Source organism: Dryobates pubescens, chromosome 8, assembly GCF_014839835.1.
Source record: "Dryobates pubescens isolate bDryPub1 chromosome 8, bDryPub1.pri, whole genome shotgun sequence".
Lineage (NCBI taxonomy): Eukaryota > Metazoa > Chordata > Aves > Piciformes > Picidae > Dryobates > Dryobates pubescens.
The window spans coordinates 29,071,415-29,093,670 of NC_071619.1; the positions used below are offsets into that span (position 1 = coordinate 29,071,415).

Below are 22,256 nucleotides of genomic sequence, written 5' to 3' on the forward strand. Positions count from 1 at the left end.
AACTATAAAAACAAAGGGATCTGTACACAAGTTCAAATTGCTGTTCAGAAGATGGGGATTCAGAGAAGGCAATGCACCAAGTCAGTGTTTCTGCTCCCTTTGCAAAATAACAAAAATGTTATGTTCTACTCAGGGTATTCAAAAGTGGCTGTCACAGTAGTTTGTGAGCTTGTGAACAAAAAGGTGTGGTTTTCCACCTGACATTAGGTTAGAACGAATGTAAGGATGCACTGTGGGCATCCTGTATCAGGATGAGTGCTGTTCAGTATCTGCATCAATGATACAGACAGCCAGACTGAGCACCCACAGCAAGTTTGCAGATGACACTGAGCTGAGTGGTGTGGTTGTAAAGACTGAAGTATGGGATGCCATCCAGAGGGACCTGGACAGGCTGGAGAGGTAGGGCTGAGGAGCATCTCATCAGGTTCAGTAAGGTAAAGTGCAAGGTCCTGCATCTAGGTTGGGGCAATCCTAGATATCAATACAGGCTGAGAGATAATGAAATTGAGAGCAGCCCTGCAGAAAAGAATTGGGGGTGCAGGAGGATGAGAAGCTGGACATATACCAACAGTGTGCACTTGCAGCCCAGAAGGCAAATTGCATCTTAGCCTGCACCAAAAGAAGCATAGCAAGAAGATCCAGAGAGGTGATTCTGTCACTTTGCTCTGGGAAGACCTCACCTGGAGTACTACATCCAGCTCTGGAGCCCTCAACACAGGAAGGACATAGACCTGATGGAGGGGGGTCCAGAGGAGGGCCACAAAAGTGATCATGAGGCTGGAACACCTCTCCTACAAGGACAGACTGAGGGAGCTGGGGTTGTTCAGCCCAGAAGAGAAAGCTCCAGGGAGACCTAATAGCAGCCTTCAAGCAGCTGAAGTGGGCCTACAAGAACATCTATAGTGACAGGATGAGGGGCAATGGTTTGAAATTAAGAGAAGAGATTTAGATTGGATGTTAGGAACAAGTTCTCTACCACGAGGGTGGTGGAACACTAGAAGAGCTTGAGCAAGGAGGTAGTTGAGGCCCTATCCCTGAAGATATTCAAGGTCAGGCTTGACAAGTCTCTGAGCAGCCTGATCTAGTGGAGGATGCTCCTGCTTCCTGCACGGGACCTTTGGAGATCCCTTCCTACCCAAACCATTCTATGATTCTGTGACCTTGAGCTTAAGATGCCATCAGGGAGCAGTCAAGTGGAGATTCTTTAGCAGGCTGCATGGCAAGATTTGTAAATTCAAAAGACAGCAGCCCTCAGTGCAAATCCAGTCCAGAAGTGGCTCTGTGCTGGTGGAGCCCTGCTAAGTGTCATTGCTGACTGACCCCTCCTGATACGCACAGAGTGCAACAGAAAGCAAAAGGAAGGTCACGTCGCTCCTTGTGTGACAGAGGGGTGTGGGAAATGGGGAAAGTGCCACACACAAGTGGGAACAAATAAGCCCAAGTACGGGAGAAACACTCACCCTCACCCTCACACACACATACACAGCTCTGCTTTGCTTTACTCACTCCCAAATTCTTCTCTGGGCTTACCCTTTTAATATCCATTCATCAGGCCACACTGCATGCACGGTCTGAATTCAGAGATGGAAGCCTTACAGAGTATTTTCTTTGTGGGGTTGCTAGCACTCTATCCTTGCTTGACAGGTTAAGTGCAAATACTCACCAGCATGCACACTTAGTGTGCATTTAATAGCAGCCAGGAGCTTGACCTGCACATCATCCATCTGTAGCAGGAGAGTTTCAATTCAAAAAAGAATTATGACAACCAACAGGGTAAAGCAATTTGTAAAGAAGCTATAGATCTCTTCAGAACAACAACAGCAGCAAAGGTTAGAGAATATCACAAACAAACATTAGACCTAATGAAGAGGTTCAAAAATCTTCTCATTTTGTGTCTTCTTAAAGAAGTTTTCTCCCTCAGTGTTCGGATCAGCACATTAGAGCATACTTATCAAAGCATTTATCCTCTTTCTGCACCCAGCCCAGGGCAGAAATAAGCTGTTTCAGCCTCTCAGAGCACATCGGCACACTTCTGAAAAGCAAACAGAGTTCCAAGAGCTGTGTGGACCAGAGAAGGGAAGAAAGGAAGAAGTCAGTTTCTGATGCAACAAATTACAGAAGCAGTCTTTGTTCCTTTTTACAGAAGCCATCTTCTGAAGGGTTGCTACTCCATGCTTCAGACAATACTTTCCCCCCCACTGGTTATTTTTTTTACACATTTTTCCTCCATAATAGCATGGATTAGACATACAGATCGAAAAATAACATGAACCCAAACCAGCAGCACCATTGCTCCTGTCATGGCAATTGTCCTTTATACTCATGGTATACTACATGCTTTCTGCTGAGCCAGTTTTGAACTAAACACTGGCCTAGAAGGTATTAGAAGATAAAAGACTACATTCCTGAGGGTCACCAAATAGCCAGAAATGTTACCTATAGTGAACAACACTACCATAATGACAAGGATTACATTATACAGTTGCCTACAGTAGCACAGTTTAGTCTTAAGTGATCATGCCCTGAACTATCTTAGGGCTGCAGCTTAAGAAAACAGATGATATGGACACAGAAGCCCAAAATCCTAAGGCACCAACTCAGAAAGTCTGGACTCAGTACTACAAGTGATACAGGGTAGGATTCACATTTTAGATGAAGCACATACATTTAAATATCGGACTATAACACAGAAGTGTAGAGGTCTACCAGGGCTCAGCTGCCTAAGCCTGTGGCAATCAGTAGCTGTTCACTTAGCAGTCTAAACACTGTAAAACGCCACTGAGGACTTTCACGTATTTATGTGCCCAGGTATTTCCAAGGACAGGTGAACTGAAGCCATTCTCCCAATTTGACAAATTTTGTGTAAACAATCTCATAATCAAACTACATCTCTTACTCTTTATGAAGAGACACACATACCTGAACAGAGAAGTTCTGCAGAGGTGCCAGCATTATTTCAAGTTCAGCTACAGCAAGCTTTCCAGCTAAGCCATGTACATAAGGCATTATATTCTCCCCAGCTTATTTCTGGTGGGAATTAACAGGTCCCCAGAACTCTTCTACTTCCTACAGGATTCACCTCATGATTTGCCTTCCCATACCTTCAGAATTATTTCCTTCTCAAGTCCTCCTTCCCATTTTTCTGGACTTTTCAGCTCAATTAATAGAACAGTGAGAACGGATGGTTTCTCAAGAGAGCAACAATCTACTTACACTTTTATCCCAACCTCAGCTGTCCTAGTTGGTCTGCAGACACCTGTGCAGCAAATGCTAACCAGCTGGCTATCTCCTCACTTCCTTTAGCGGTGTACAACTTCGAAAACCTGAAAAATTACCTCCTCCGTTCTGTCTCCTGCAGTGCTTTTAAACCAGCGGTGGGAGGAGCAGAAAGTCTCCCTATCTCTTTGTATGAGAAAAAGCTAACATTCCCATCAGATGTGACTCACCAACATTAATCATATATACACCAGATTGAAAGGCACTCAGAACACGAAGCTTGAACCCCATCCTCAGTTAAGCAAATGAGAAGCAAATTGCTCAGCACTATGGTATTATTTTAACTGCCATAGCTGTACGAATTCAAACAATGGAGCTTATGAATATAGATTCATTGTAGAGAAGTGCTGCTGGCACTCTTGGAAGAACACACAGCTGAATAACTTGCCACTTCCTCGGTTCTGAAAGGAATAAGTGCTTGTGTAAGGATTGCTGTATACAAAACATTTGCTTGACTTAAAACCTAGTTTATGCATCAGAATGGATACCCTTATCACTTAACCCGGCAGATGCACATCAGAGACACTACCCGAGACACTGCATCTTCTGTTTGCTTCTTGTGAGTTTTTACAATTCAATAACACTAAATACAAACAGACAAATCCAGAGAGTACTGTTCAGATACAAGACTACAGCTACAAGTTAGGGGTGGTGGAGGGTGAAGAAAAAGAGAAATATCATGAGAAAAACAATGCTACCATCTCTGAAATGTAGCTGGAAAAGGAGAGAATTCTTTTTCTTAACTAAAGGAAGACAACAAGGTCACATTTAGAAATACAGACATCACTCTGAACTGACAAAGCAGGGAGTTTTCCTATTTTTACTATGTATGCAACACCACTCTGTGTTCTTCCTTAAACGGTCTCAGGCTTTTTACCTTTCTGCTGTTTTTAACTTCACCTACTATTAACTGTCTAGGTCCTACAGGACTGCACTTAAAATTACATATGGAGACTATCCTATTAGCCACAAAACAACAGTATCATTGAAAGAATTGAACTATACTCTTCCTATTTTTAGGGAAGTATTCCAATGAGCAGGAACAAGATTCTGATCTGTCCTGCAAATTTTGAATAATCAAGTGTTGCTCTAGCACTGCCTTGGCATAAAAGAAACCAAGGCCTCATAGCAATCAAGTGCTTGAGCTATTGCTGAGTTAACAGTTTCCCTCAGCATTTAATTATAGCGTGCTTCCTGAAGCTAAGGCACAGCTTTAGCATGAACAAGAGAATTGCTCTGTTCAAATCACACTCATCTGACAAATAATGACACATAAAACTGGCCAAGGATGCAAATTTAGCTCCTCACTGAATGTTAAGGAATATCCAGCCCAGAAATTACAACTACCGCTACAAAGAACAGAAATACTTAAGCACATTCTACTCCTGTTTTGCAAACATAAGCAGATGTATAAATACAAGAGTCCTGGTCAAAAATTGGGATCTGTGTACTTTACACATTCTCTACACCTCTAGAGGAAAAGTTTGTATACTTCAAAGTTTTGGTCTGTTCCAGCTCCTCATGCAACAGAAGAGCTTGCTGCTTTGAACAGATTGAGTGTGTTGCTTCTGCTGTTCTGCTTCCCAAATCATAGCAGTAATTAAGTCTCCAGGAATGAGACAAATGATAACCCCACTCTCTACTACATGGAAGATGGCTTTTTGTATAAACATGCTGCCTCAGAATTAGGTGACAACCACTTTGTGAAGCAAAGCATCCCACCAAAAACAAAAACAAACCACCACATAAAAAGGTGAAACAACATCACCAACCACCAACAACCACTGCAGGTATAAGACAGACCCAAGTCTGAGGATACTCTCTAAGTTAGTGGCTTATAGCTTTTCCAAGAAACTGGAGTTTGAACCTCCTCCCAGATCACACTGAAGAACAGTAACCCAGCTGGCAAGTCTGTGTAACAGCACCTGCTCCTTCCTTTCCATTGTGTAAGGAGGTGAGGCACATACTCAAGGCTGTATGTTCCCTCCCCCCACCCCCCGAAAAGGACAAGTACATCAAAAGCCCATGTTATGACTTTGCAGTTTGACACTTCCCTCCCTATTTTAATTTATCCCCAAGGAAATTGTTTAAGGTCAGAAAGGAATCATTTGTAGAGGCGGGAACAGTAGCCCACTGCCAATCTCGGCTGCAGACCATACCCTACTATTCATTGCACAACTAGGAAGCATCACTCAAGACTCAGACCTTAACCCTTTCTCTTCTCCAGATGCTTTTACAGTATGAAGCTTTTCATGCTAAATTTCAAGTAGATTTCTGTACTCCTGACTCCAGTTCCTCTTTCTGGTGTGTTTAGAAACGTACTGATGTAGTATACACTATAAATAAAACAAATGTCTTCAAAGAAGGTCTCAGATGCTCAGGAATTCTTTTGCAGTTTGTGGTTCTAGATGTTTCCTCTCGAGTTTAATCTGACATGTTGGCTTGTCAAGATCTATGTGGTGCTTCAGATATTTTCAGTCAGCCTTAAGTAAGATCCATTTCCCTCCCATTTAGACTAAATAGGAGTTTCCATCCGTGTTATCTTGACTTTCCCGCTGATCAGATAACAAGTCCTAAATTGAAAATGTATTTAATATGGGGAAAACAGAACAGGGATGATCTGCATACAGATCATCAGAAACAAGAAGGTTTTTTAAACAGAGAACTCAAATGAAATCTCAGCCCATTGGAGTCAAGAGGAAGATTTTATCTTTCACACCTATAATTCATTATAGCCTTGTGGTGCACACCAAAATACATGCTTGCCTTTATTTCAACCTAACAACACAAGAGTCTCAGAAAATTATGTCAGTAAATACAAATAATGACCAGTCTTGATTCTGGTATAACAAGAAAAAAACAAAAGAAGGATCTTGAAGAATTTTGGAAGCAAGCATTGAATGTTTGAAGGGAACAACTCACAGGAAGTTAATGAGCACCCAGTATGAGACTGAGCAGAAAAGCAACAGCCAGAGCTTGAGACCTACAGAGCAAAAGCAGCAAATGCAAACCAGGAGACCATAAAATGAAACAGGGTGTCAAAAACGGACAAAGAAAAAATTCCAAGCCTAAGAAAATGAGGAGAATTGAAATGAGCAATCAGATGCAAGAAGGGAGGGAAAAAAGCCCCCAAAAATTCCATGAATAATTCAAACAAAATAATGTACTATTCAAGAAGAACGACAATGTGAGACACAAGGCTTAGCAGCAGACTGTCAAATTTTAATTACCTTTTCAATTACTAATTAGTCCTTCTCATTGATACAATGAAATTACAAACTTTCAAGGGTGTTAATGTTACTGGTGGGTTTTTTTTCTCCCTGCAATGATCTGCTCATCACAGTGAAGAACAAGAACCCCAAAGAGCTGCAAGGTAATCTCTGCCCCTTAATACTATAGGAACCATGAGTAAATGTGTATCCCTACACAAGGATCATGACAGAAATTTCCTTGAGTAGGATTTCACATGTATTCATGAAAAACAAGTTTCTCTGAGAAAGCAACTTAAAATAGAGGTGATCTTTAGTGTTCTTTTTTTATATATGTAGTCTTTATTGTAATAATTACATCCCCAACCCTATGAACACTGAAGAGGATGCAATCAACAGGCATTAGCAGGCACACAGCCACTGATGGGCAGCAGTGGTACCTGCACACAACATACCAAGTGATGCATATGGTAATTTGACACGTCTCCATTTCTTCCTCCTAGCTTTCCAACATGATGTTCTTTTAATCTGAGCCAGAAAGATACTGATTGACCCAGTGCAAGCACTGTCACCTCTGAGCCACCTTCTCTTCCTCCTCTGAGAAGTAGCACTGGGACACGTGGAGGGTAGGAGGTTAGCCAGGCATTTCCTCTGCACCCACAAAAGTGGCAGCAGTGATTAGAGGAGAAAGCTACTCCAGTTAGTGCTGGAAAACAATGCCCAGACCAAACTGCAAAAGAAGATACCTGGAGCTTGGCTGCCAGTCCTTTCGGAACTGTTAACACAGACCATGCTGTTATTTACCAACTACAGAGAAAAGGCCATTTTCACTCCTTTCTCTCATGACGACTTTCAACTAAGTGTGTTAAAAGTTAAAAAGATATAAATGAAGGTGCATTGACCAAGAGAACACTAAGTCATTTTCTTATTACTGCTTTTGCTAAAGCTACTTCAACAGATTATCCACCTCAGATGGAGTCCTCAGTCTTTTCGCTCAAAATCAGTGGGGACATTTGCACAAGAGGCATCACAATAACATGAGACACATTAAAAACTGACCTCTGTCAGCCTTTGGTGAGATTCCTACACAGACATTAGTTTACTCTGGAACAACCTGGGAAGGTATCTCTTTTTTTTTTGTACTTAAGACTGATTCTTTCAGGAATACTTAATGAAGAAAGAAGAAAGTGAACACAATCACTTTTAGAGGATTGAGTATGAAGTATGTGTCATTTCAGAACAGATGCTGTTGCAGATTAGATGTAATAAATATTATGTTGAAAACTAACAAAATCAGATTAAACTGATATTGTACATCTAGGAAACTCTGACAAAATAAAAACCTCCCATTCACAGGTCTGAAAGAGTTGAAGACGTTCTGTACATTGCAGCAGTGTATAAAATGCATCAGGGCAAACAGACAGATTAATCACTGCACTCTAAAACAGATAAGCCTGACAGAGATGAGCATCAACTCCTGAGCTCACTATCACTGAAAGGCAAGGACAGATTTTATGCAACAAAACTGGGTTTGAATCTGTAGTACAATGGCACAGAATACCTGAAGATTTGTTGAAAACAAGAGAAAAATTCAGAAGCAAGCTTCCATTTTTGCAGTTCATCTTGTGCATTAATCTTCGCATTCCTCACGTGTGACTCAGGCCAGCAAAAGAAAACATTCCCACTATCTGGGTGGAAAACATCACATTTCCCCCACGGAAGGGAGGAGAAGAGCCTGAGCGCTGCTGGGTTTACCACTTTCACTACAATGAATCTGTTTTCAGACCTTCAGCTGCTCAGAGTCCCAAACTGCTAAGGAAAAGAGTTCTCATTCACCAGCAAAAATAAAACTAGCCCTCACATGTATGATAAGCTTGAGTCAGAGCATTCCAAAACAATTATTTAATAATTAACCACAAGCAGCAGCAAAGTAGAAGAGATGCTAATGACTCTAGCAATACATGTTTACAAACTGAAGAGCTATAAATATATACTTTATGTAGTGACAAAGGTAAAAAACAATCCACACAGCAAGAGTAGGAAATACACTTGGTGAGCTGGATGAGTGAGAGGTCAGAAAGCCACTTGCAGCACCCAAACCCTCCACTGTTTCTTGTGCCTGAGCCAAATAGCTCCTTTTTTGCAGTGAGCAAACAGTTCTGCTGGGAGCACCGATCACATGTAGCTCTCATTCATCTCAGTAAAAGCCAATGGAGTTACTGGAAGAACTTTCAAGGGTCAGATTTGCAAAAATGACAGTCAGTCCTGATGCTTCCCTTCTAAAGCCTCAATACTTGTAACAGCAGCAGGAGTGCCCCCCTGGGAAGTACAAGAAGAAACGGGGGTTAAAACCGACTGCTTTCACAACTGCCAGAGAGCTGAGTAAGCAGTTGCTCAAACAAGCCCCTCAGAAGTACCAGATAGGGGTGTCCCAATCTACATTACTTCAGAGTGCTGGATGACTACACTCATCATCCAGGAGAGGCTTGTATCATACCAGCTCTTGCCTTGCCCACCCTCCTCAGCACACAAGTGTCAATGTGGAAATTGCAACATGTAGAAGAGCAAGCAGGAGGTCAACTACACCAGAGCTCAGGGTGCCTGCCCTGGAGGGGAGATGTTCCCCAGCATCACCAGCTGGCACACACATCCTTTGAGTCTCATGGGAGACTCCAGGTGCATTTGAAGACATGGCAAGCAACTGAGCACGGAAAATAAACATACTGTCTTCATAAAACATATGGAACAGCAAGGCAGAAGTCTCAAAAAGGCCTCCTGTAGAAGCAGGTAAAAATCCACAAGCTTAACCCCTTGCAAAACTATTGAAACAAACTATAAAGAACACTTAAGGTAAGCAACAAGTTGCAATTCACTATTCTTAGAAGTATTTCCAAACACAGTTACTCAGCTGAGCCTCTGTTTTGGTTTTCATTAACATAACATAGAAGTTGAATTTGGAATTACTTTTTCTATTTTTATTTGCATACATGGGAACCATTTACAACTCAAGTGCAATTGTTTGACTGTGTCTCTGAATGAAAATTACCAGTTTGCTTTGAGGGTTTTTTTTTAGTAGCTGCTTTTACACAACATAATGTATTGAGAAAGGGCTAAAATGGCTGAAAATAACTGCACTGACCACTAAGGACAGGAAATGACAACCAGCAAATATTTCACACTTCTCAAGCCAACTCCTCCAATTATCGATTGCATTTCTGACTTTCTTGCACTTCATTAAATATTTCATTGTATTAACTATTTCATTATATTCTACTAGACCAGAAATGGTGTAGCAGAATATACTCTTTAAGTGTTTTCTGCCTCTGTCTATATGTTGCATGCCAGGTCAATTGCCACACTTCACAACTCAGCTCTAAAGCTGGAAGAAAAAAGTGGAGGCAAAACAAGCTTGAAGGATGCCCCCGTAAAACATGCATTTGCTGTTCTGACAAAACTTCAGGGATTTTCCCCACTTCTCATCCTATGGCAAAGGATGTAAGACAAAAGGATGGAATTTAAATTACTAACAGATTTTCCTATCTACTGTATCTCACTGTGGTCCACAAAATTCTTAATTACGTTTGAGGTGGCTGCTCTTTCTCAGTTGCTGCTGAGTTTGGCACAGACAAGGCTGAAGCATCCTCAAGCCATAACCTATTAGAAGCTTTTCTATGAGAAAACAAAAATAAATCAAAGCTTGCTACCAGCTGTTTATTTTAATTCATCAGCAGGTTACAAGGAAAAGATGAAAGTCCAATATGGTTAAGGAAAAGAATTATGAGATCTCAACTACGTAAGACTGGTGAGTTGCCAAGCTGATCTTTAAAATGAATGCTTTCAGAGAAGGTGTATGCTACAAACTTTAAACCATGTATGTGTAACTGAAAGACTGGAACCCTTATTTCAGGAGAGAACACTATACAGGAAGCTGGGGTTTTGGTAACAAAGTCACCAACTCCACTAACATCCTTCCCCTCCTGTCACCAGCTGCTGAGTAATTCTGCCAAAAAGGAGGGCCAGGTAAGCAGCCACATGCCATTCATCATTTTTTTCTTTCATCTAATTATCCTACTCTGCATACATTCTAAACAGGTATTTACTAACTTTCCAAAAGCCCCTTTCATAGACGTACAGTACACTGATGGGAAGCTGGGGAAGGACTACAGAGAAACCTCATGAGGAAATTTAATCATTTGACCAATGTCTGACATCTTCAATAAAAAACCGCACTAGAAAGATATTACCCAGCAACAGGAATCTTAAACCCACTTAACCTTAACTCTGCAGGGCAGAAATGGCAGATCTTTGTTTAGTTTGGAATGATTGCTGCTCCAATGCTTCAGAGCGTCTCAACCACGTTAGAAAGGCATCCCTCAAAGAGTCCCTCACATGCATCGTCTAGAAAAACAGTAATAAAGTAAGCTGTTGATCTTTAATAATTTAAGTAAATAAAGATAATGCCAGACATTCTCTGGCTCAAGAGACAAATAAGGAAGCTCAAACTACTGACAAGTAATGTGCCACAGAGAAAAGAGAAGGGAAAGTATCCAGTCCTCCTGACATATTAATTGGCCGCAGGATGGGAGATTCTGCCTCAACTTAAGTCCAACAGACTGTAAGTTAAAGCAGCTGTAACTTAGGAAATGCAAATCAGGTTTCTTTGAATTCTATTTTAAAAACAAACAACTAGGATGCTTAGAACTATGAATGTTGAAGAAGCAATCTTTGTACCACTCCGGATCTTGAAATGCAAACATTTAAAAGAGCTCTTAAGGTTTATTTCTTGCTCTCAGTTTGCTTAATAAGATACTGAAAACCTGAGCAGAAATATTCCGCTGAGATCAGTCACACAGGATTTTACCTTAATCTTCAATGCTGATACTCCAGCATTATCCATGTAACTACTTTCATGGTAGATTAAGATGAATAATATAACTCACATCCTTTATCATCGTGGTTAACCATTACTCACTTCTTCCATTCAATAAAGATAGACTTCTTGATCTACAAATCTCCTGGTCGCTATCAAAACATGACGCGCTTGCGCCGCTGCTTATTCAGGCACCTTTCTTAGGAGTCATTTGACCTGCTGCTCATTGATCTTGTCCCTTTCCCTGAAATACTTTTCTTCTAATCCATCTAATCTGCCTGTATGGGCTCTACATTCTCCATTTCCTCTTACACTTCTTGACTCTCTGCAATGTTTCTTCTTCCTCACTTCCTTTACGCCGATACTAGATCTCAGCAACGTATTCACAAAAAAGGGCAATAGCTTTGAAAACAGAAGCATTAACCTCTCACCTAATCTTACTGTTACATTGCTTCCCGTGCTTCTAATCTTCTTACTCAAATAGCATTCATTAGTAGTTGTCCAGTTTCTTCTCAGCCTGAACCACAGGCAGACCAAGCAGCTGCTGCAGCTCTGCCTCAGGGTAAACTCTTGTGAGGTAACAGCCAAGAAGTCTGCGTCCACATTGCAACCCCAGAATGAATTAAGTCACCCTCTAGTGAAAAATTAACAAACCACTTTTCATATGTCATGGACTAAGATCATTTGTAACAGATAGAAACTACCTCAAATCTGATGTGCAGCAAACCAACATTTGGGTTTACTTTGCTGTAACTTGCTTAGATTTGAAAAATGAACACTTCAAGAAAACTCTTTTGGGTCTCACTGCCACTTACACTGGGCATCTTCAGAGTATGCATTTTCTACCACTATTAGATGCTTTACACAGTCAGAGAAATGCAAAGGAATGTTATTGCAAGTGACAAACAAACCTTTCCCATTATATATAATGGAAAATGCAGCAGAACATATCCATATGATAAAACAAATCTTCCATTTGAGACAGACGTCATCAAACCTCTCAAAAGCCTTCTTTCCTTGCACAATCTTGGGATTTTTATGGAGACTGAAAACTAAATATTCTTGTCTCATAAGTCATGTAAAAGAACTGCACCATAAGTACTTCAGAGCAGCTAAGGATGCTTAATCACTTTTCCTCTACAATTCTCTGCTAATTGGAGGTTTCAAAAGTTACACAGCATGTCAGCAAAAATAACACAATGCTGGGAGTATTCTGACAGAAGCACAGAAACCTGCTGCTGCCACGCTCCTACCTCCTTCCAAAAAGCTACAAGAGCTAAAAGAACATTTAACAACAAAACTGTAATCTAGTTTCAGATGTATCAGGATTAAGCAACTCATTTCCAGCATAGCTGCTCTGTGCTTGCATCCACCAGGTCTAGGGAGGAGAATCTCTTCCGGCTGGAGAGGCTATCTGGAGAAGGAGTTACAGAGCAAGGACAGAACTCTCCCTTGGAGCTGGGCCTCTGCCAAGACAAGGCAATGGGATTGAACAGACCTGACCTCTGAAACTTGCCTTAAGATTAAATTAGCTTCTTCACATTGTGTACAAATGTAACTGTTTTGATTGTGGTTTGCTGTCCTACTAGACTGTACTCTGAGTTTTTCTCTCAGCATAAACCAATTACATCAAGAGCCCAATGTGTCATGGGACTGCATGCATACTTCTTCCACGAGTGGCTCCTCTGTGTGACACACAGCCGTCACACCAACCCTCTTCTTACCAGAGAGGAACAAACCTCCTGGCCCACCGGCAGGGTAGGCATGGGCAGGCCACCACAGGAGGATCCTTGCTGGATACTGTCTGGTGCTGTGATGGATCAATACAAAATGAGACATTCTTTGTACTTGTAAAAATTAAGCTAAACAAGGATCCTTCAGATAATTCTATTTAGTTATTTATTATAAGCAAATCTCCTCCTCCTTTTCCTTAACGTGACTGTCATCAAGGGGTTCTTCTTAAATGTGAAGATGATGAAGGGCTAGGCTCCAGTGTGATTTATGAAAGAAAATGCAGAGGCACAAGGAGGGTTGTTTTGTAGCTTCTAAGAATATCTTCAGTAATGGAGAATCAAAAGCAGATATAATACCACTTGACAGAAAACATTATGCTGCCCGAAGAACAAATAGTAATTATCTTAAATGACAACAGATGGGGCCAATCTCTTCACCCAAGGTGACAAGCCACAAGCAGAATAATCACATACACTGCCAAATTAAAGTGGATTTTGTGTACAAGGCAATCAGCCTTGGTCACCTTGACTGAGACACTGAAGGAACCATGGGGGGAAAAAAAGAGACATACAGTGTTCTTTAAAGATACAGTGGCATAGTAGGTCATCTCTAATATTAATTTCATTCTACTGAGGAGGAGATGTTCTGACAGACTGGAGAACACAGCCATGGACTTGAGGGAGTAGCCCCACAAAGGGGACAAACCACTTTGAATTGCAACAGAGGAGTGATAATGCAATAGACCAGCCTCTGTGAGCTGACTGACTGGTCCTCAGGAGCCCGCTCTCTTTTCTGCTAAAGAGATCAGTACTCTGCTCCTTCTTCTCCCTTTACTTTTGTTGAATGGAGATGGTTGGTTCAGCTTCTTCCATCAACTCCAGGACTTCAGAACTGGTTAATTCTCTTGCAGCAGCTGCACTCCACTACATATAAGCACAGTTCATCAAAGTCTGTAGTTAGAAGCCAGTAACAGTCTTTCACAAGATCTTACTACAAATGTAGATAGTTTTTCAGCTCCTACTTCAAAGTCCATTTGCTTTCTGGACCAAACTTATTTCAAAGCAAAGTTACTGACTATTTGTAATTGTTCACATACAGACTCAGGCATTGCACTTTTCCATTCCTTATCTAGCTGCTACTGTGTAACACTGCCTGGTGATAAGACAGATAAAGGTGAATTTTTTCTTCATTATTCTGGTCAACATTTGGAGCAAAAATAAGTAACTGCTTTGACATTTTCCTTCTCCTAATTCAGGGCAACATGCATTTTTCAGGACTACAACACCACTATGAGCCTGAAAATAACTAAGCCTTCTAAATGCTGTACAACCCCAGGATTAAAAAAATAGTAACAAATCTGCAAGCAGCAAGTGACAGGAACAAAAAAAGAGAAAAATTCTGCATAGGACTGACTTTCCTATTGGTTCATGAACTCTGACTATGAATATAGAGGCAGTATTTGCTGTTTGCACCACATATACAAGATCATACAGCAAGAGTAAATCCATTGTTCTTTTGACATCTTTCTCTTCAAGGCTGGGCTTGAAGGCTTCACTTTTGAGTATTTGCACATTAAAGCAATTAACTATCTCACATATTGGCATTATCTGGATACTAAGTTTTCCATATTTGGAGGAAGTCTTGACTAGAAAAACCAGGATTATCATTTTGACAGCCTTCTGCATTTTGGAAAGTAGAACTGCATCGTTGCATCTGGCAAGTAAATATTTAATGCCTTTTTGAAAGCATTGCCATGTATGCTTGCACAGAAAATGTTAGCACCTTTAATATCCTTGGGTTGGTTTTATAACATTATTTCCAGTTCATAAAGATTTCACCAGATGTCTTCCATGTCTGCATGCAGAGTTTTCTGGCTGTGAAACATAAAGGAAGCTGGAAAGCTTTATGTATTTCATAAACATAAAGCCACAGAGTCCTGAGCTGCAATCCAGAACAATTTAAGTAGGAAGCAAAGAGTAGTTACAGGTACCACATCTGCTCCTGAATTTCACTAATTTTTGTTGGTTTCCAATGAAGTTTGTGGGGTTTTGGTTGGGGTTTTTTTTCTTGTTGTTGGTGTTTGTTTGTTTGTTTTTTCCCTTAATGTGAGTGAAAGATGAACAATGAAGAGAGAAGACTTGTATCTATAAACCACTCAGGAAAAGTGCTTATATAATAACAACAGATCTACTGTAGCTTTTGAGACCAAGACCAATGCTTCTTGTGTAAAAACCTTTTGGATACTTCCTAAGAAGATACCCACAGCAGAGAAAGCTTAGGGCAGAATCAAGCTTCTGTGTTCTCATCTACACTGTGTAGACAAACTGTGGATATAAACCACACTTCCTAGCACATCACTGCAGTTAAGTCAAGCAGCTATCATGAGGCTCATAAACCAGCTACAAATGTCAAATGCTGAACAAGTTAATAGGTATGCAGATTGCCTATGCTGCCTGCAGGAGAGCATAGGCACTGGGCACAAGGATGCACAAACTTAATGATGAGGTTGCCTGTGGCATTCATGCCATGACAGACATACTAAGACCTCTAGGAACACTTAAGCATAATGCAAGACCTGTCCAGCACAAGAGTCAAACAGAGCAGAGCAGGCTGGACAACTCTGCAGAAAAGCTCCTGGTTCCGATAGACAGCAAGCTGAACCTGAGCCAGCAATACACACTCACAGCAAAGGCGGCCAACAGCTTCCTAAGCTTCCTAAGCTGCATTAGGCAAATGTGTCACCAGCAGGTCAAGGGAGACATGCAGGGTTCAGTTCTAGCCAAACACAAGAGAGACAGAGACTACTGGAGCAAGTCCTCCTGGAAAAGGCCACAAAGGTGTTTATGGGCCAGGCTCATCTCTCATACAAGGGGAAGCTAAGAGAGCTGGAGATGAGAAGCCTTAGGGAAGTCTTATCAACACTTAGAAATACCTGGTGTGGGGAGAACAGACTCTGTGGTGCTGAATGACAAGAGACAGGTTGGGCACAGACTGACACTCTACTCGAACTGTGAGGTTGGTCCAGCGTCGGACCAGGCTGCCCACACAGAATCTGTAGTCTGTTTGTGGAGATACCTAAAATACATCTGGACACAGCCCTGAGCAACCTGCTATAGCTGACCTTGCCTTTAGCAGGGGGTTGGACTAGATGATCTTCAGGGGTGCCCTTCTAATCTTAATTATTCCTCCATTCTGTAAAAAGCAAAGAGAAAGAAAAAAGATCACTTCCAAACGTTCCCTGGTAGTAGTCATATTAAAGACTCCTGGCAAAACCAGCAGGAATGCATGTGGAGAAATATGGGGTTTAAGCTGACAGTGCCATTCATTGATCAGTAGATTCGAGTGACTTACTACTTTCATTCTCCTCCCTTCCCAGAGGAAGGAAAAACTGTTTTAAACCCATAAAACTTCTTGTGTCAGATAAACAGCAACTTTTATCTACAGCTGGTTTTCCCAAACAGCTGAGAAACTAAGTGGCAAAATACCATGCAGGAAAACAACGTAGTACATCATGCTGCTTTCCTCAAACCTCCACTGTCACTCTTGGATTTCTAAAGAGTATTAAGATGCTAATCGGTACACTGTTGAAATAAAAGGTACCTATTGTGATAATTATACCCCACCAAATATTCAAAGTTATTATGAAAACAAATTTATTCACAATTCAAAATGACAGCACACAACTTTTCATCATGCAACGTAGGAAAACGTGCTGGCTGGATGTTGACTTGCTGGAGCGTGTCCAGAGAAGGGCAACAAAGTTGGTGAGGGGCTTGGAACACAAGCCCTATGAGGAGAGGCTGAGGGAGCTGGGGTTGCTTAGCCTGGAGAAGAGGAGACTCAGGGGTGACCTTATTACTCTCTACAACTACCTTAAGGGAGGTTGTAGACAGGCAAAAGTTGGTCTCTTCTCCCAGGCAACCAGCACCAGAACAAGAGGACACAGACTCAGGCTGCGCCAGGGGAGGTTTAGGCTGGCGGTTAGGAGGAAGTTTTACACAGAGAGAGTGATTGCCCATTGGAATGGGCTGCTCGAAGAGGTGGTGGAGTCACCATCACTGGAGGTGTTTAGGGGGAGCGACTTGATAGGGTCCTTGGTGCCATGGTTTAGTTGATTAGGTGGTGTTGGATGATAGGTTGGACACGATGATCTTGAAGGTCTCTTCCAACCTGGTTTATTCTATTCTATTCTAATCCATCTAAATGTAGCCCCCAAAAAATAGCTCCAAGAGCTCTCATTTAGGGAGCAAAGGGGAAAAAAAAGGCATGAATGTGATAAAAACATTTCCCTGAGTAACTCCTTACCAAGCTACCCAAGAAATCAATAAGCTAATAAACCTTTCCATTTAAAAGAAATATATCATTAGTTTTTATTTTGCTACTGCATGCCAATGATGAGGCTGACTCAAAAAATTTGGATTCAAAACTAAGTAGGAAGTTGCCCAAAACTGTGTGGCTAGGGACAAAATCCAAGGAAACAGTCTGGTCTGTTCCTGCCAATCAAAGAATGCAATTCTCAAAATAAAACCTGACATTTTCTGAAGTCACAAAACAATAACTACAAGCCAGATCATTTCTTCCTTTGAGTAGCCTTTGTTTGTCTCACTGCCTTGAATTTCCTCCAGAGCTGAGTGGTCTCTTCCCTTTGGACTTGGGGTTCTTGATGAGCAGCCCCATTCAAAACCCGCAAATACTGGCATCTGTCTGATGCTGAGAATAAGCTGGGAACAGCACTGCCCTAACCAAGCCTCCTGCCCTCCCCTCATGCCAGGATGATTTTTAACAAAACCTCTGTCCCGACTCAGTGTCTCCTGACCATCCCAGAGTGGGATTCAAGTGTGCAGAACTAGTTAACTGCATGCACCATGACAAATGGGACACACGACTTTCACTGATTTCAAAACATCACCTGTGGAAGTTTGCTCCACAAAGGACAAAGTGAAAAGATGGGATCAGTCTTCATGTCTTCAACCAGCCTAGTGTTCCTTACTTACAGAGATAGGGAAGATGAACTTGCCATGTTTGACAAGTATTTACCCACAACTGGATTTAGCTGTGCTGTGTACAGTCTGTACAGTGGTGTGGCATAATATTAACTAAATGGTAATAAAGCCATTTCCAGAGGCAAAATGAGACAGCACCTGATAATGCTTAAGCAATGCTGGAGTATCTGACATACCAGCAATATTTGGGGGCTGGAGGGAGAGAAAAAACAACTCCCCATTCATGTTAAAGGGATTAGCATCAGGGCCCTGCAGACAGAGGTATGCTACAAAGCACACAGAAATCAAGTATGTTTTAAAAGTTCCACGCACGAGTAATGCAAAACATTTTATCAGGAGAGACTTTACTGCATGACTTTTATTCACAGCCAGATCACAACTCACAGCCTGTCCAGTGCTAGAGAACAGCCCCAGCTCAGCCAAGCCAAGGCCATTCCAGAGGAGTTTCACACACGAGAAGATGCATTAAGGGGTTTGATTTACAGGAATGATTTCATGTTTTGCTGGTGTAAGTGATATTGCATTAAACTGATGCTAATACCTAAATTAATCAAGTTTAGAATGGAAAAAGGGCAACTAGAGTGCTGTGTCAGCTTGCAAAGCCAAGCTGCTCGTGCCCATTAACCTAACACATATCTCACAATAAAGCCACACACTGGAGAAGGATGCCATTAAATCCAGCAATGGGGAGTGAAGCTCGGTGCCTGGCAGGAGGAAAGTTAGGTGCAGCGTGCAACCTAATCCCAAAAGCCTGAGAGGGGAAAAGCCAGATACGTAACGCACACGGGAAAGAACAAAGTTGTCCTAAAGCAGCAAGCACATTTTTCACTTTGTTCAAAGCCTCACAGGATTTGCCTGCTACTAAATAACTGTAAGCTAAGAAAGCACTCTGAAAAATGACAAGCAAATGAGCACTCCACCACTCAGTTCCCCATTAGCAAGCTCTATACACTGAAATCACAAAAGCATCCATCCCTGCATTCTTTAGTAACTCGGGGAAGCCAATTACTAAGCACTTATAAAACACACTTCAGATTCTGCTACGAGACTCCAGCTCAGATGTGCTTATACAAGAGGAACATACCATATACTTCCCCATCTTCTAGATCAGTTTTAAGGCAAACAAGCCATGAAATGTAACAAATCTCCAGTTACTTCCTATGGAGCTTTGCATTTCTGCTGCCTTTTGGGGTTTTTATTCCACTCCACAGCTTCTCACATTATTTAATTCACTTATTTCGTGATTTATATAGCACCTATATCCTTAGCTATCAACCATCCTTCTCATATAGCCTTAAAAGGACTTGTTTGGGTTTGCAGAGGGAAGGGAAGGAGAAGGGGTTCCTTCTGAATGCCCTATGTCAAGGTTGTTAGAAACCAGCAGATCCTGGCCTCCCAGCCCATTTTAAGCGACAAATTACGACAACAATCCGCATGCAGTTTCTCACTAAATTCAGTTTTATGATTCAACTCATAGCAAGAGATAGGATCTGCATCTTGGCAAGAAACAGCATGCAAAGTATTCTATAATTTTCACTTTAAAAGGAGGCAAGAATTGCTGGCTCCTTGCAAATTTGACATATTCAGTGCACACACAAAAATTTAAACAAGTCCTTTTAAGGCTGCATAGCTTCTGTCTTAAAAAAAACCACCAGAAAACAACTCTCACATACTTGCTGGACTGGGTTGCTAGTCCTTCCCAGGGTTATTCTGTATCCCCGTACAAGAAGCAAACCGTTGTCTGTCCCCACACGTCAGGACCAGATGCCATCTCGTTCCTCACAGGAGCGGGAGGGACGCACGAGTGACATTTCTCCCACGTGGCAGACACCTTAAATAATTTCTTTGGGGGAAAAAACCATCAAAGTACCATATAAATGGTAAAAGAAAAAGGAAAGGGGGGAAGATTGAATTGGATTAAATCACTGCTCTGAAAGTACAAGCTATTTTTCTGCCCCAGTGACACTAAGAGCTCAATCTTCATTTTCCTAATACACTTGACTACAAATCTTTGTTTGCCTAAGTTCTGCATTTCCTACCTTCAGGATATTAATGTACTTTAAAGCCCAGACGATCCATTGGGACATGTGATTGTGTGTCTTACAAAGAGATCTGCCCCCATTGCAAATACACTCCATTGGATTAAAAAAAGGCTGGAAATGAAAGAATCTTGTAACTTTTTCACTTTTTATGCCCTCCAGCACGTTTTGTCTCCATGGATACTTAAGGCTCTATGTTTCCTTTACTCAGAGTGGAACAGGAGCCGCTGAGCAGATATACACAATGCTAACGCTCCCAGAACCACTGAAAATTCCTCAATGCAAATCTTCTTCATCTAAAATAGTTCTTTTGTGAAAACCAATACTTCCTGTGGACTCAGAAGTCCTGGGCAGAACAGCAATTTCCTATTGCAGACAACACTTGATGATAGACCATGAGGAGGGGAAGGTGAGCATCATCTGACGGAGAGGTTGTTTGGGAAACACCCTGCTTCCATGGAGGAGACCTCTCAATCGCTAATCCAATGTTACTTATGCCTCGTTTATTATTCATTTGTTGTCTTAATAGAAAAAATTGTTTCCTTTCTGTTTATTCCTTTGATATTCATTGACAATAATCACACTTTGCTCATCTTACCTTTCAGTAGGCTAAGCACAGTTACGGTCCTCAATTACTCAGGATGACAGTACCTCTATTTCCTTAAATGTGTTCCTCAAGATACTCAAGTATCTTTCTTCAACACAGGGCACTGAAAACATACTTAGATTCCCAATGAAACTGTACCAGTGCTTTCACAATCACATAAACACTTCCTTTTCTCTACCTAAAATCAAGCACCAGAATACACAAAAAGCACCCATGCAAGAAAAACAAAAGCACACCCCAGAAAAAAAAATAACATACATGACAAAACAAACGAAAGCCCAAACCAGACAACAAAACCCCAACCAACCAAACACACACACACCAATGCAAGGACTATCAGCAATGAAAACATCCAATTATTCTGGTGCAATCTGGCCATGGTAAAATTATACTTTATTTCCCTCTCATCTTCCATTCAATTACTGCTTGTCTTTAATAATCACTTTCTTGTTAAAAAGTCTTTCACACAACAGATGTCAGAATAATCAATCTATAGGTCTCTGAGTCACATTTTTGCTTCTTCTCAACAGCAAAAAATGTATTTGTTATTCTCCAGTCATAAGTGAGCAGCTCTGAAATGACAGACTATTGAAAATGCCTGAGACCAGGTATTAAATTGCATGGCAACCCCCAACTACATCCTGAGATGATGGCCAATGGCACGGCCAATGCCAGACCTGTAGAGTAACATATTTTACAGGTACAACCAATACAGCTACAGCAAAAAAAGTACACACAGAGCTTCTGACCTTGTGACATGCTACAGTCATTTAAGGATGACTACCATACAGTTCTCAAGATCCAAGAAGGTCAGACACTGCAATTTTATGCTTATATCAGGTTCTATTTCCCAGCCCCTCACTTACACAAATTACCTTGGTTTCAACAGAGCATCTCCAGTGTCATCACTATTGAGAGCAGAAGCAGAATGTATTGGAGATCACATCTAGATTATTTTTGAAGTGCATTTCAATGCATGCTGAGTTCATTTCAGTCTTCATTCTTATGTTTGAAGAACATCTTTTATGTGGATCAAGTTTCTTCTGTAAAGAAGTCAGCTTGACTTCTGATAATTTTAACAGAAGCCTTTAACCTCCAAGCCACAGCTTTGTTTACAGAATGTCTGCTTACCTTTCACTCTGAAGCAGTTAATCCTACATGTGCATTTCAGCAGAGCATTTTAGCTGTGACTGACAGTTCAAGGACTTAATTATTTTATTTTTTCTTTAAGTCTCTCCTGATCTCTTTTAATTCATTATTTTAATTTCTGATTCTACCTCATTCAGTTTTCTACTTAAATAGACTAAGTGGTAAGCATGCACTCCAGGACTGTTTTCACAGCCAGCTTCCACAAGATCATTCTTACATACCAAAGGTAAGTCTGAAACAGGCTTTCATTCGGTAACTAGTAGGAGAAATACATTGACTATTACATCCAGAAATATCCTTCCTATCATTATTAATTGCTAAAGAAATGTTAGAGAATTAGCCAATCTAACCTAACAGAAGATTCTTTTC

At 41.2% G+C, this 22,256-nt stretch overlaps 1 protein-coding gene across 3 annotated transcripts in view; it reads right to left on the reverse strand.

The window, feature by feature from the left end:
* The window catches only part of ARHGAP6 (Rho GTPase activating protein 6), a 265,583-nt gene that overhangs the window by 101,198 nt on the left and 142,129 nt on the right, over window positions 1-22,256 (reverse strand). Inside the window, exon 1 of one of the 3 annotated variants that reach the window (XM_054163470.1) lies at window positions 3,214-3,278. The exons of the other annotated variants lie outside the window; for them this stretch is intronic. The gene's annotated coding sequence lies outside the window, so the exon portion shown is untranslated. Of the gene's footprint in view, window positions 1-3,213; window positions 3,279-22,256 lie in introns of those variants that run through there. 3 annotated transcript variants of the gene reach the window in all.